The 13437-nt window shown below is 30.7% G+C and overlaps 1 protein-coding gene across 5 annotated transcripts in view; it reads right to left on the bottom strand.

Moving 5' to 3' along the window:
- Positions 1 to 13437, bottom strand: part of LOC126847114 (zinc finger protein rotund-like) — a 135433-nt gene that overhangs the window by 75860 nt on the left and 46136 nt on the right. The gene's annotated exons all lie outside the window — the stretch shown is intronic.

Below are 13437 nucleotides of genomic sequence, written 5' to 3'. Positions count from 1 at the left end.
AAAATAAGTGTACAGATTTTTTATGTAGTATAAGTGTATATTTTTTTAAACATTTTATAATATTATGAATTTGAAAGAAGTCTGTGTGTTATATTTTATAAACGCTTTATTTTCAATTTGCATTATTAACATCTGCATAATATATTATTTCTGTAAATGTTCCAAATTAATAGTAAATTTCCAAATGTCGTTATATCAATTTTTATCACTCAAATATCGTGTTTTACTAGTAATCAACACTGATTTACTGACTTGTTAAAACTTATAAAAAAAATAAGATAGAAAAAAACAGTAATTAGTATTTCTATTACCTAATTAAAAATTTTTTTTTTTACTAATTGGACGTCGCGGGAAAAATAATTATAAAATAAACAAGCGACTGTTGACCGGTGGAAGATATTTTTAATGTTTTAAAAAAACCAACCAACTACTTTTTGAATTTTACATTGAAATGGTTCATTCGCTGCAGAGTTTTAAAGTTGTACAATAAGATAAAACAGAAGATTTTCCTCTAAATGTTAATACTTTATTTTAATGAACTGCTCGATAATAAAAGATATATTATCTAAAATATTCTTTAAAAATTAAAAATCAAGAAACCAAACAAGCCGACGCCGACAATGCATTATGCTTAAGTGCCCAGGTTCTGAATTTTAGTCTTACCTTTGTAGACCAAACGCAAAGTCTCTGTTTACATTAAGTTTATAGCTACAGACGTTTAAGCTGCTGCAACTGAACATTGCGGTACAGCCGTTAGTCTCTAAATAACGTTTTATTCGAGTATAGGAATTTGCACAACTCTTGTTGTGTACTTAGTCTGGTCGTGTGTGGTGTTGCGAAAATTTAAATTTATCGCCGTTCCACGTGGACGTGATGACGATAAAAACGTACACAGGGATAATGATTTTCACACGAACACCGCCCAATCGATCATTCGGCGTTTCCGATCACGTACGCTGTTTTAACCGTACCCGGATCGGTCTCTTAAGGCGCCCTGCGGCGATTTTCTTTCATTTCTTCCGGTATAAGTAAACCCTATACCCACTATAGGTAGGATAAAATATAATATTATTACCCCTTTCGTTGCTGTCCGCGTACACGGCCCATTAGCCGATCAAACGAAAACAACTCATGTCCCGTTTTTGCATATCCACACACACTCAATCGTCGATAAAAAAAAAAATAATAATAATGCCAATATAATATATGCATTATAATAACCCGCTTGTGTGTGTGTGTGTGTGTGTGTATGTACAAGTAGATGCGGTAATACATTGTGTCCTGGGTGAACCCTTTTTCATTATGATTATTATTCTGTGCGTCTCTCCTTTCATTATACTCTATACTTGGGCGACAATGGGCCTACTGTAAACAACGGCGGCTGAAAACGGGATGACTGCTGCGGTGGTGTACCTACCTATAGCTAGTATGCTAGGTATGACAAAACCGTGTGACAAAACCCAAAACTATATAAATATTGTAGGTATACCTATACTACTACATATTATTTACTATCGAGTGAGGTACACACCACTACACTATAATGTGTAAGATTTTACCAGCATATTTTGTTTTTTCAGAAATCACAGTCGAAAAATATGTTTCAATCATATTTTGGCAAAATAACTACAACTAAAGTAAAACTACAATATCTATTTTCTAATGACAAATGGTCTAAATACACTAATACAATATTTTCAACAAAACACTTTCGGATAGTATTTATTATTATTTTTTTTTTACACTTCAGCGCAATTAATTTATTTTGTGTGGTCGGCCAACTGCTTTTTGGAACAAAATATTATAATAAATTATACATTGATATTTTAATGCACATTATAATATGTCACTCGTTTTGGTTATGCTGCGACGTTTCGAAACGTTTTAATGAGATCAAACGAGTTGTTATTGGAGAAAAAAAATTTTAATTTTTATATTATGTTAAAAAAGTGTATAAATAATGGCGTCAAAATGGTGTACCTATGTATAATTCATATAGGTCAACGATCTAGTAACTGACCAGTTAAGCCTCTCAATGTGTTTCGGGTAAAATAAAGCAACGCCATTAACCGTAATCTAATATAGAAAGCAGATATTATGAGGACTTACCTAAAGGTCTCTGGTTCTCCGGAGTAGCGTTAATTTATTTTAGTTCTTGTTTTTTTGGGAGTTTTTAATGATAGTACCAATTAGGTTTTTTTTTTTTTTAATTAAATCGTTTGTTACTAAAACCAAAGTCTTGCCAGGTTTACCGAAATTCGCGGTCTAACACCCAACTATAGAGAGTGTATGTAGGTAAATTTTTTTTTGGATTTCAAATATTTCAATACTTAGGCGTGAGAGGAAGATTACCTAAACAATTTATTGAAAAAAAACAACAACAACAAGTATTTGTACGATATTGTCAAAACAAGTTAATTCAATAAGATAGAAAAATGTATGTTTCCGGCGTGATAGAATACTGGTTCTATTGTTTTAATTTTTTTATTTTTACCGACTAGTAGTAGTGGTTTGTATATTAAATTATAAATTACCTATTATGTCGTAAGTCATATTGGATTATATAAATCACACAAGAGTTCAGAACGGCAATTGTTTTAGTTATTTTGGATTTTGTTTCCAATAGTTCGCATGTTGTTATTTTTTTTAGTTTAATTTTTATTTGATTATTAAATCAATACAAATTTCCAAAAAAAAAAAAACAGTTGATTGATTAATAACGAAAATACCTACCCCTTTTTGAGCTGAGCTTGAGACGGGGTAGGGATAGTTAACTACTCTTTAATATGAGTGATAAATTTGAATTAATACACAGGTATAAGATATAAAATAGAACAACCAAAAAAAACTAAAGTTTAAATGACAGTTTAAACTTACAATAATACACAATGAACAATAAAGAGTAAAAAACAGAACAAGTTGTTATATAATCGGTTTTTACGTATGGGTTTGTCATTTTTATTTTTTTTTAGAAGAAAAAATTAAATTTTTTTAATTAAAAACATAATTGAAATTTTTTTTTTATAGTAGACGACAAAATGGAAGCACATTAAACTATATTTTATTATTTAACCCAAGTAGATTGTTTTTCTTTTCATTTTTTTTATTTTTTACATATTTATGTACATAATAAATACAATAAAATTATATCCACAGTAAAATATATTTCCAAGAGTTAATTAATGAGCTATTACAACATAATACGAAAATGGGTTATTGTAACATTATAATAATAATATGTATATTCTTCCACTTGTTTTTCGCGAATACCTAAAATTATAATGTTCCTATGGTATTTTACATAATACCAAGGACCAAAGTCTAGCTCTATACTTTTTTGTTTTGTTTTATTAAAGCTATATTGTTATACTAACACAGGGATGGACGCAAAGGCAACGTTAAAATTAAAAAAAAAAAAATTATTTTTTTTACACTCTGTTAGATGCTAAAATGCATACACCCAACGAAACGGTGCAGATAGATTGAACTATGTTATTATATTATAGTGGTACAATTCTCTAGGTGTCTCCGGGGTTTACCGTATGGGACGTCGCTTCCATCCGGTGTCACATCTAATAAGGCATTCCGGTGTGTGTGTGTTATGTATTTCCTAAAATTTATTAAAATCCATAATATATAATAACAATAAAAACCGCCAACAATAGCGGCGGTAGTAGGTAGTGGATAAACGTGGAAAAGGCACAGCGTTGTTTAGGACGGTATATATCAACGTGTCCGGTTTGTGGACAATTATAAGAATATATTTTTGCAATAGGACTTCCGGCAGGTATGATTTTATATAAAAAAAAACAGGTATATAATTCATATAAATTACCAAGAAATCAATAGGCTGTTCGTGTGCACGCAGCAATTTCGAGTAAAAAAAAAATGTTGTGACGACGTTACCGGTTTATTCTTTTGTTATTGAGAAAGGACAGTATCGGAACGCCGCCTAGAAAGTACTAATAATCTCCTGTAATAATATAATAGCTATGCCAAAATTTAGTTTCAGCTGAGAAGGTTTTAAAACGATATCTATTTTTTTTTATTATTATCAGACCTATTTGTTTGCTAGCCAATTGCTCAACTCGAAATATTAAGAAAATATTAGTGAAACATTATTTTACTTATAGTTTTATCATTTGGGGGGTTTTATGTATAAAAGTGTTCAGATGTATCCAAGTATTAAATTCTAGTCTCACTTTTAATACCAAACGCAAAGTCTCTATTCACATTAGGTTTATAGTCGCGGTTGAGCTGCTGCAAATGAACAATGCAATTGTACTCCGGTACAGTTGGTCTCTGAACACTAGTATAGTATTATTTGACTGCAAATGTTCCAAGTAGTGTTAAACGATTTGGATATTTTCACAGGTAGTTCTAAGTATATACATATAAACGCATTAAGCATAATATGTGTCCAGGTGTTAAATTATAGTCTCAACTCGAAGGCCAAACGCAAAGTCTCTACTTGCATTAAGTTTATAGTCGCGGTTGAGCTGATGCAACTGAACAATGCAGTTACATTGCGATACGGCTAGTCTCTGAAAGTGGCCTTTGCAATCAATCAACAACGTCAGCGCAAAAATTATTAACATCTGCATAATATATTATTTCTGTAAATGTTCCAAATTAATAGTAAATTTCCAAATGTCGTTACAAAAATTTTTTATCACACAAATATCGATTTTAACTAGTAACCAATACCGATTTGTTAGCTTTTTAATACTTATTAAAAAAATAGTATATTAGTATCTCTATCACCTAATTAAACGTTTTTTTTTTTTTACTAATTGGACGTCACGGTCAAAATAATTACAAAATGAAGAAGCGACCGTTGACCGGTGCAAGATATTTTTTGTTTTAAAAAAAACCAACCGACTACTTTTTGAGTTTTTACGACATTTTGGATTTTTTTTTTACTTACTCCGTTATACTCGATTCAGTTATAATTTTTATTTTCTATGATGAAGTATCATTAGGACGTACCTATACGCTGGTCGAATAGGACACGGTGCAAAAAAAACCGTTGAAATCATCACGTCTGAATGACCGAATCAGATAGTAGGTAATAGTAATTGTTAATAGGCAGTAAAGTATTACACTCTAAGTGTACACCGGGTTACCGTATAAATTATATGTAATATTTCAGTTCACGGTGCCAACTCGGATCTTATACCTATGGTTTGTGTGTTAATTTTTTCCAATTGTTCTTCCGGCTAAATCTTGCATAATATATGTACTCGAATAATAATAATATATGCGACTCTTCGGGACGAACCGCGACGGTTGGTGCGCTCATCCCTCGCTCCCTTAGTCTAGATATATAAAGCATATGTGCATATTATAAAGAATACCCATACGGAATAAATCAAAAGAAGAGAGAAATTTAATCAAACGCGTACCTACACACCAAACCCAAATTAATAATCCCGTCTGTTGTTTTCTTAAGCCATTTTCATGCAAAACAACCTGTGGGAACCCGGCCAATGACAATATTAATGGCACTCAATATTTACCATCAATATTTGCATGCCCAAGTAGTACAAGCCGCACAGTATAATAATAATAACATATTACATATTATATTATATGCACCGCGTGCAGCGTGTGTGTATATACAAAATTTTCGCACCCTGTGGTTATATTATATATTTTGATATTCTAATCAATCGATTTACGTTTACATTTATTATTGTATAAATACAACACAGGGACGAGGAGATAGCCCTTTGATAAAAAAGGCGACCCGCCGATCAACCCTTTTCCATCGACCGATTTTTCTATAGGTACAATACGGTTTATTTTGATTTCTTTTCATATAATATAATATGTTATTGTAACCGGATCGCCGCTAATGTGACGGATATCGATGACAACATTTGTCAAAAAAATAATAAAAAACCGAGATCACATAATTAATACTGTCGATTATCATAATGGACCATTGTAAAGGTATAGATAACCTACAACACTGCGCACACGTACCACACTGCTGTTTTCCCATAAAGACAAAAATTATCTATATTATTTAAAACCACTTTTTTGAAAATTTAATACAGCGCCTACAAAGTCTATTTTAATATAAAAGATTAGCTTACAGGTAATTGCCAATATTATTAAAATAATAATAACATTTTGAGAAGTCTCATTTCCTACACCATTAACTACCTTAAAATAAAAAAATTTAAAAAACTTTCACTTATAATTAGGCCGTTAACCTGAATATTATCAAAACATATGTCTTTTATTTATATTATACTAGAGAATTGACCAAAAAAAAAGACATTTATGCGATTCCTATTACAACTAGGAACTATTTTAATTACTATTTTACTATTTTAATTGTATTTATTTATTATACCGTTCTATTATTACCAATTAAAAAATGTATACATTTATTTAAAAAAATAAACCTAATATTAAAACTATTGCATAATAACCAATACACTATGACGCGTGTCGAATAGTTAAATAACTTATATTTTGTTATTTTTTAAGTGTATATAAAATAATACAAAACAACTAATACCGGTTTAAACAATTTCTTAAAAGGTTTTGATTGCCAGTCGTTAAAATTAAATATAAATATTTATTTTTTTCTTCTAATAATATTGTGTTCACGTGCGGCGATAAAGTGTGAACTACCGAAGTGATTTGCAATATGTTTTTATAGTTAACAGTAGGTCAGCACAATAAAGGGTAAATAGTTTTTATATCCAAGGATAATTCATTATATATAAACAGGATATAATTATTCATATTTACTAAATACGAACCAGTCGATACCATTAAATAGCCTAAGTTCATAACGCCTTGTCAGATAAGGGATAAGGATAAGGATATATCTATACATATTGTCTAATGTAGGAGTTGTTATAAGTGATAACAACATCTTTGTTTATTTAACAAAGGTATAGGTACTTAAATGTTCTAAATTTGTTATTTTTCCTTTTATAATGTTTTTTTTTTTTACAGAATTTTATGTCAATTTTATTAGTTGATATTTTCAACTGGGGTATTTTTTCAGTTTGTATTTACAAAAAAAAAAGTATATTTTTTATTAATATACTTGATGTAGATAAAAATTGTAATTTATCTATTTTGTACTTAGGTGAAATTGTATTTATCTAGACAACATTTTAATTGAAACAATCTATTATCTTATCTAGAAAATGTTTTATCAAATTATCCGTTGTCTTATCTGGACAATAATAATTGTTGAGTTATCTTCTGTCAAATATTGACAATAAATTTGTGTTATTCACCTTGGTTGGGCGGTAGATAAACTTCCATATTTCGGTATACAGACAATCAGGATTGAGTATCAAATATATATTATTCTAATTGGATGTTCACTATTTCACCGGATTCTGGCCACTTCCAATTAAGTCTCGATGGTCACAAGCTGGCCAAAACCGGAATCTTAACCATAATAAGATGTATAATTAATCGCTATATTTACCGACTGTCACCTGTGTTAAAATATATTTTGGGCGACAACACTCCGGCCGAGTGAGTGACGCATATCGATATCGGATTAATGATTTGGATCAAAATAATAACATCCACAATTAATTAATAAGTATATATTATACCGCCCGGACGTGTATGCTAATCGTACGGCGTTAAATCGAAATGCTTATGCAACAGCGCTGAGGTTGTGTTTGTCAATGTTAAAATCAACATTTAGTGTTGTAGGTATACCTATACACATAACCGGTGGCCCGGCATGTGTAAGATTAAAGATCTTTAAGCTTAACCATCTTTGTGGAGGACGGCCAGGCGTTATGGTAGGTCGAAATCAGATTCGAATTTATTAAACAAACGGTGCAATCACACCAGCAGGAAGATTCATTTAAGTCACAGTGATACAGAAATATTCAGAGAACTGGTAGCTTAAATATAATTATTATAAAAAATATGGCAAAAAAAAAAAAACACTTTAATCTGGTCGGATAAAAAATTAATTAGATGAAAATTAAAAAAAAAAACAGCTTTTTTTTTATAATGTTATCACAGTAGTTTTTAACTAAAATATAATATGCTTTGTTTAGTGACAACATATTGTTATTATATTGATATTTTTATACACTCTCACGAAGACCGTAATTTCAATGAGAAACCTCCCTAAACGCCATTGTTCAAATACAACATGGTCTTGTTCATATTTATTTCATATATAAATAGGATCAAATGTGTGTAAACGTTTTAACGAGGATATTAATAATTATTTAGGGTTGTTTAAATTAGTATTGTTCAATTTTCAATATTAATTATTTAGGAAATATTATTGAAAAACATTTATTGCATTTGATTTTTCTTGTTGTACATAAACAGGTATATTAACTATATTGTTTATATTCAAAATATACACTAATTTGGTATTGAATTTCGTTTTAACGAATCATTTTTTTATATTACAAAATCAATTTGTTTTTATTTGATAGTTGCAAATTTATTTATGAAATCAACAAACAGATACATTTTACTGTAAGATGAATGTTTAGCAAATCTAAGCCAGATGCCAGTCATGTTTTTTAACATATTTAGAAATATTATGTTAGCAAGCTGCAAATTTAAACTATTTATTATAATTAAGGGCATACAGGCTAAAACCGATATAATGAGACTAATGATTATTTTTATATAGAAAAGGAAAATTTGACTTCCAGAATTGGTGTAACAAAAGAGGAGGAGTTGAGAGAGCAGCCAAATTATTCAATCATCAATGTTGTTATCTATTTTCAACGAAACGTCTTATTATTGCTGTGTGGGAAATGTGTTTAAAAATATTTGTTCGTTTTTTCCAAATTTATCGTCGCACGGGAAGTAATGAAGTCTTATTATATTCTCACATATTATCAACATCAAAGACAAAAATAACACACTGTTTGCTAAAATCGCTGTTTGAAGAAACCACTGAGCGATAACTTGTTATTGTGTTCTGGATTTTGTTTTTTTTTATATATTATAATATATTTTATCCTAAAAGAAACAACTAACCGGGATTGTGTTAAAAGATATTTTTTTTGTCTTGTATTTTTTGTTAAACCTATCCCTGAACCCTGCTACCGCTTTTGCCGTCAACAACATTTAAAAAAAAAAAACATTGCGGTGCAACACATAGTATAGGGGATAAATAATATTTAATTTTTTTTTTCTTCAAAAACTTGTTGCACATGCGCCGCTTATGTAATTTTTTTCGTCTATTGTATTTTGTATTATTATTTTTTTTATAAAGAAAAAAATTCAACAGAAGAAAGACCCTTTTTTTTTAGGAAAACCTAAAGCCAAACGCTCACTCTGTGTCTGGTCTGTCCGTGCAGTCCGTGTCGGTCGGTCGATAAGTCCACACACATACACACCGGAAAGGAAGTAAAATTTTAAGTAAAAAAATCGGTCCTTAAAAAAAAGGTCGTTTTTCAAGACATTGTTCACACATTTGGGTCCGAAAATCTGGTCCGTTTAGAGACCACTCTGCAGGCGGCATTTAACGAGGTAATACACAAGTTACATATTATTATTATTATTATTATTATGTCGGGGTGGTCTTTTTTGACCATAATAGAAAATATCATAACCGAAATTTTTTTATTTTTTTTTCCCCAATATAATATCGAAAATGAAATCATTATACCTTTTCCGGGCAATGATCATATTGTAAATGTCAATGGGGAGCATACCAAAAAACATCTAATCCATATATATATATTATATAACTATACTATACAATATTATTGTACAATATTGACCTACAAATTGATCGAGGGTTCATACTATATTTTATTTTACACACACACACATACCGCACAATAGGTTCATTCATGATTTTTCCTATACTTAAAACGACGACGACGACAACGATCAATGGGCTCGTGTGGTTACAACAACAATAATAATATTATTATACAATATATATAGTGCGAATCCAACTACAACAAACACTACTTACTACTACTGCTAATAATAATAATAAATCTTTGGCGACTACCGAAATACAAAATTGACTCGGCCTTTCAAGTACAATATAATTGTATTTTCGGTCACGGTTAAAATTTGTTTTTTCCTTAGCTATATCATTATTGTATTGTATAGAGGTATATAATGAGGAATATTTCCACACACAACACCGGTAGGTATTTAGCGCCGAAACGGTCTTGAACATGATATTTAAGTCACCACCCGACTCATCACGGATCACTTGCCCGTATAGGTACAATAACCATATTATTGTGCATGTAACCGAAGAGTGTTGTTGTAACAGGGAAAATGTTAAAGGGGCCACCAAACATTAGCTTAGCTTCACTTTAATTAGCCACCTAAATCAATGATTTCATTCGAGTCTAACATAATCATAAAACTGTCTAATAAGTCTAGCGACTCCAAAATTTAATACACCACCCTAAGTAGTCGACATTTTCTCAGACTTTTGATATATGCATGTATCTTATGGCTGGGGCTCGTTCTGAAAATGTACTACATTATTTTTCAATACTTTTGCAAACCAACAGATTGCGATAATATTTTTAAAATTCAAACGCTTACATTTTTTAAACATTCTTGTTTAAATTTTAATGAAATTAAAAACTTATGTTCCTGTTTGAAAAAACCAAGTCCATAATCGTTTGGTTAGGTTAGATTAGGTTAGGGATGAAGATAACAATTTTTTCAAAATATTCCAAAATATGAAAGTAAAATATGTACCATTTTGCAAATATGGTCTTACTGTGTCTTACATCAGATTGATCACCCTATGCAATAATAATAATAATAATAACAGTTATTATGTTGTTTCGGCTAAGCGAAATTTGCTTTTCTTTCTGTAATTTTTTTTCCCCATTCGCGTTACGCTAAATCAACGGTTTTTTAATGGAAATAAAAACACACACACTAGTTACCGCAAATTTTACCGATTAAGTATTCCCAGAATGTCTATGGTGGCAAAACTATATAATATTATATACTGGCGTTCAAAACGGAACTCGATGGCAATCACCTAACGACAGAACTAACAATTTTTTAACTAAATAATAATAATAAGTATTATTATTACTATATAAATTGTTTCCACGAATATACTTTGATTCGCGTCGGTATTTTTTTTTTTTTTTATGTAATTTATTAGTTTTTTTTAATTTCTAGATCACTGGGTTACTAGAAACCGTCCGTCCATATTAATGTGTTATATTATTATAATAGGTTTTTTTTTTGTTTTTTTTTTTTTTAGGTTCCTCATCCGATACGGGACACCTATATACCTACACAAAAGTTTAAACACATGGCGTTCGCTTGGGATGATTAAAAAAAACGGTTACGCGTCGCATCTCGCCGTGTAATTAATACCAGATATAACAATAATAATAATAATATAACGGTCTGGGGTGAGGTGGTGTAGGTATTTTTTTTAACGAATCAAAAAAACTAGAGTTGAAAAAAAATTTTCCCCGAAATTTATGCGTAGGACTTATCCCGCCTGTGTGTGTGTGTATCTAAGACAAAAAAAAAAATACTTTCCGACGACGAGACGGGTTGTGTAACATCATCCCCTGTGTCCCCCTGTGCCACAAGGCGCAAGTATAATATAATAGAATAAATAAGACAAAAAAAAAAACGGGAGAGAGGATAAAAAAAAAAATAATAACCATAGGAATTCACTCCCATCATAGTCCATGCATATGACCATTAGCGATGAGGAAAAAAAAACATACACACACACACACCGGCAAAGGCATCCTTTTGTTTACCGAATAATTTGCATAGTTAACCCTCTCGAGTACCTTTCCCATCGCACTTGTGAGAGTTTATGTGTGTATGTGTGTTATGAGGTACATTTGCATAAGCCCACAACCGGTTGTCGCCGCTACCCCCAAAGCGATTGTTTTTTTACACACACATTATTCAAATCATCATTACCTATTATTTTTTTTTACTACATACATTCGTTTTGCACCCGGTGTGTATGTGTGTATACACTCATTTACTACGTGACTATGCGTACATATATACGGGGCCGAGTGGACCGGAATGGAAAGGATAAGAACAAAAAAAAAAAAAAAATAGATGGCCTCCGCTATCTAAAAAACGTTTTGGAAAAAAAAACTCAATTCCCCCCCCCACCACCACCCCGAGTGTGTGTGCAAAAGGGTCGCGTTATGATTATTTTAATATTTAAAAAAAAAATCGCCTTACCACCACGTCTCTTGCATATTAAATAGCTGTTGTACGCAGCTAGTCGTCTCCACGGGGGTTGGTAATTACTCATGTGGGGATGAGCGGCGTTTTTTTAAGTCTGTTTTTTACCGTTATGCGAACGGCGAATCTCACGGATGGAAAAAAAAAATTAAGATGCGCTCGGGGCCACTTTTTTTCACATTGTTTCGGTTTTTGTTTTGTCTTAACGGCTCTGAAGGATTATGCGAATGGGGGTTTTTTTTTTATTATTCTCCACCCGGAAGTCGGTTAAAACGGGCACGATTCGTTTATTTTTTTCTTTTACCATGTCTTCTGCCGAAAACGGTTATGTCGCCAAAGTATGCCTGTACAAAAAGATACTCCAAAACGGTTCCAAGACAAAATGCCGCCTCTGTCCAGATCTTCGTCCCTAATTATAGTTGCTTATATTATGTTGATCAATGACGATTGAAACATAATTTTTAGTGTTAATGTATTAAAATAAAAAACAAAATTCATAGCCAGAGCTGTGCAATTTCCTATTGGAATATTTACTTTACAATTTATTCGAATAAAAAATTGTCTTCCTATATTAACTGGTTTTATATTTTTCTAAATATTGTATACGACGATAGGTTAGGTCGTATATGATGTAAGACGACAATGTTAAACATAAGAACTTGCACCGAGCAATTTTTTTTCTCGGTATATATATTAATATACATAATAATAATTTTTTTTTTGGAAAAATGTACTTTGGATTTTCTCTTAATTATTACTTTTTTATTATTATTTACACTTATTAAGAAACGGTACTACTAACACTGTGAAAGAGCCCACGAGAGGTTTTAATTCCAACCGTTGGGAAAACTTTTTCAGTTTAAATACACAATTAATTGTACAGATTTCGATTAAAAATCATAAATCATAATCTAAATAAAGAAGAAAACAATTTGAAAATAACAATTAAGGCTACACAATCAACAGTATATTATTTGAGTACTTAATTTTTTTTTTAGTTTACTTTGTATTTTTTTCAAAGGTAAAACGTTTTTTGTTGCGTTTTGTTATTTTTTTTGTTATTAAAAGAACGTTAAATCTTTAAACTTTTCTTTTTAACCCGTTGTAAGTATTTTTGCACGTTTTACTCTTTCTGACGTTTAAGCATATAATATTTACAAATTTATTTTCCTTTTTTATGTATTTTCCAGAGCGCTATTGATTTTCGAAACTTAAATGAACTAACTATAATAACTAAAAAAA

The sequence above is a fragment of the Adelges cooleyi genome, unplaced genomic scaffold (genome assembly GCF_023614345.1).
Source record: "Adelges cooleyi isolate 19-005CV unplaced genomic scaffold, UGA_ACOO_1.1 ACOO_flye_CR_arks_rails_tigmint_CR_PRNA_9, whole genome shotgun sequence".
NCBI classification, from domain to species: domain Eukaryota; kingdom Metazoa; phylum Arthropoda; class Insecta; order Hemiptera; family Adelgidae; genus Adelges; species Adelges cooleyi.
The sequence above is the reverse complement of the archived record's forward strand: the minus strand, read 5'-3'. Positions and strand labels throughout refer to the sequence as shown.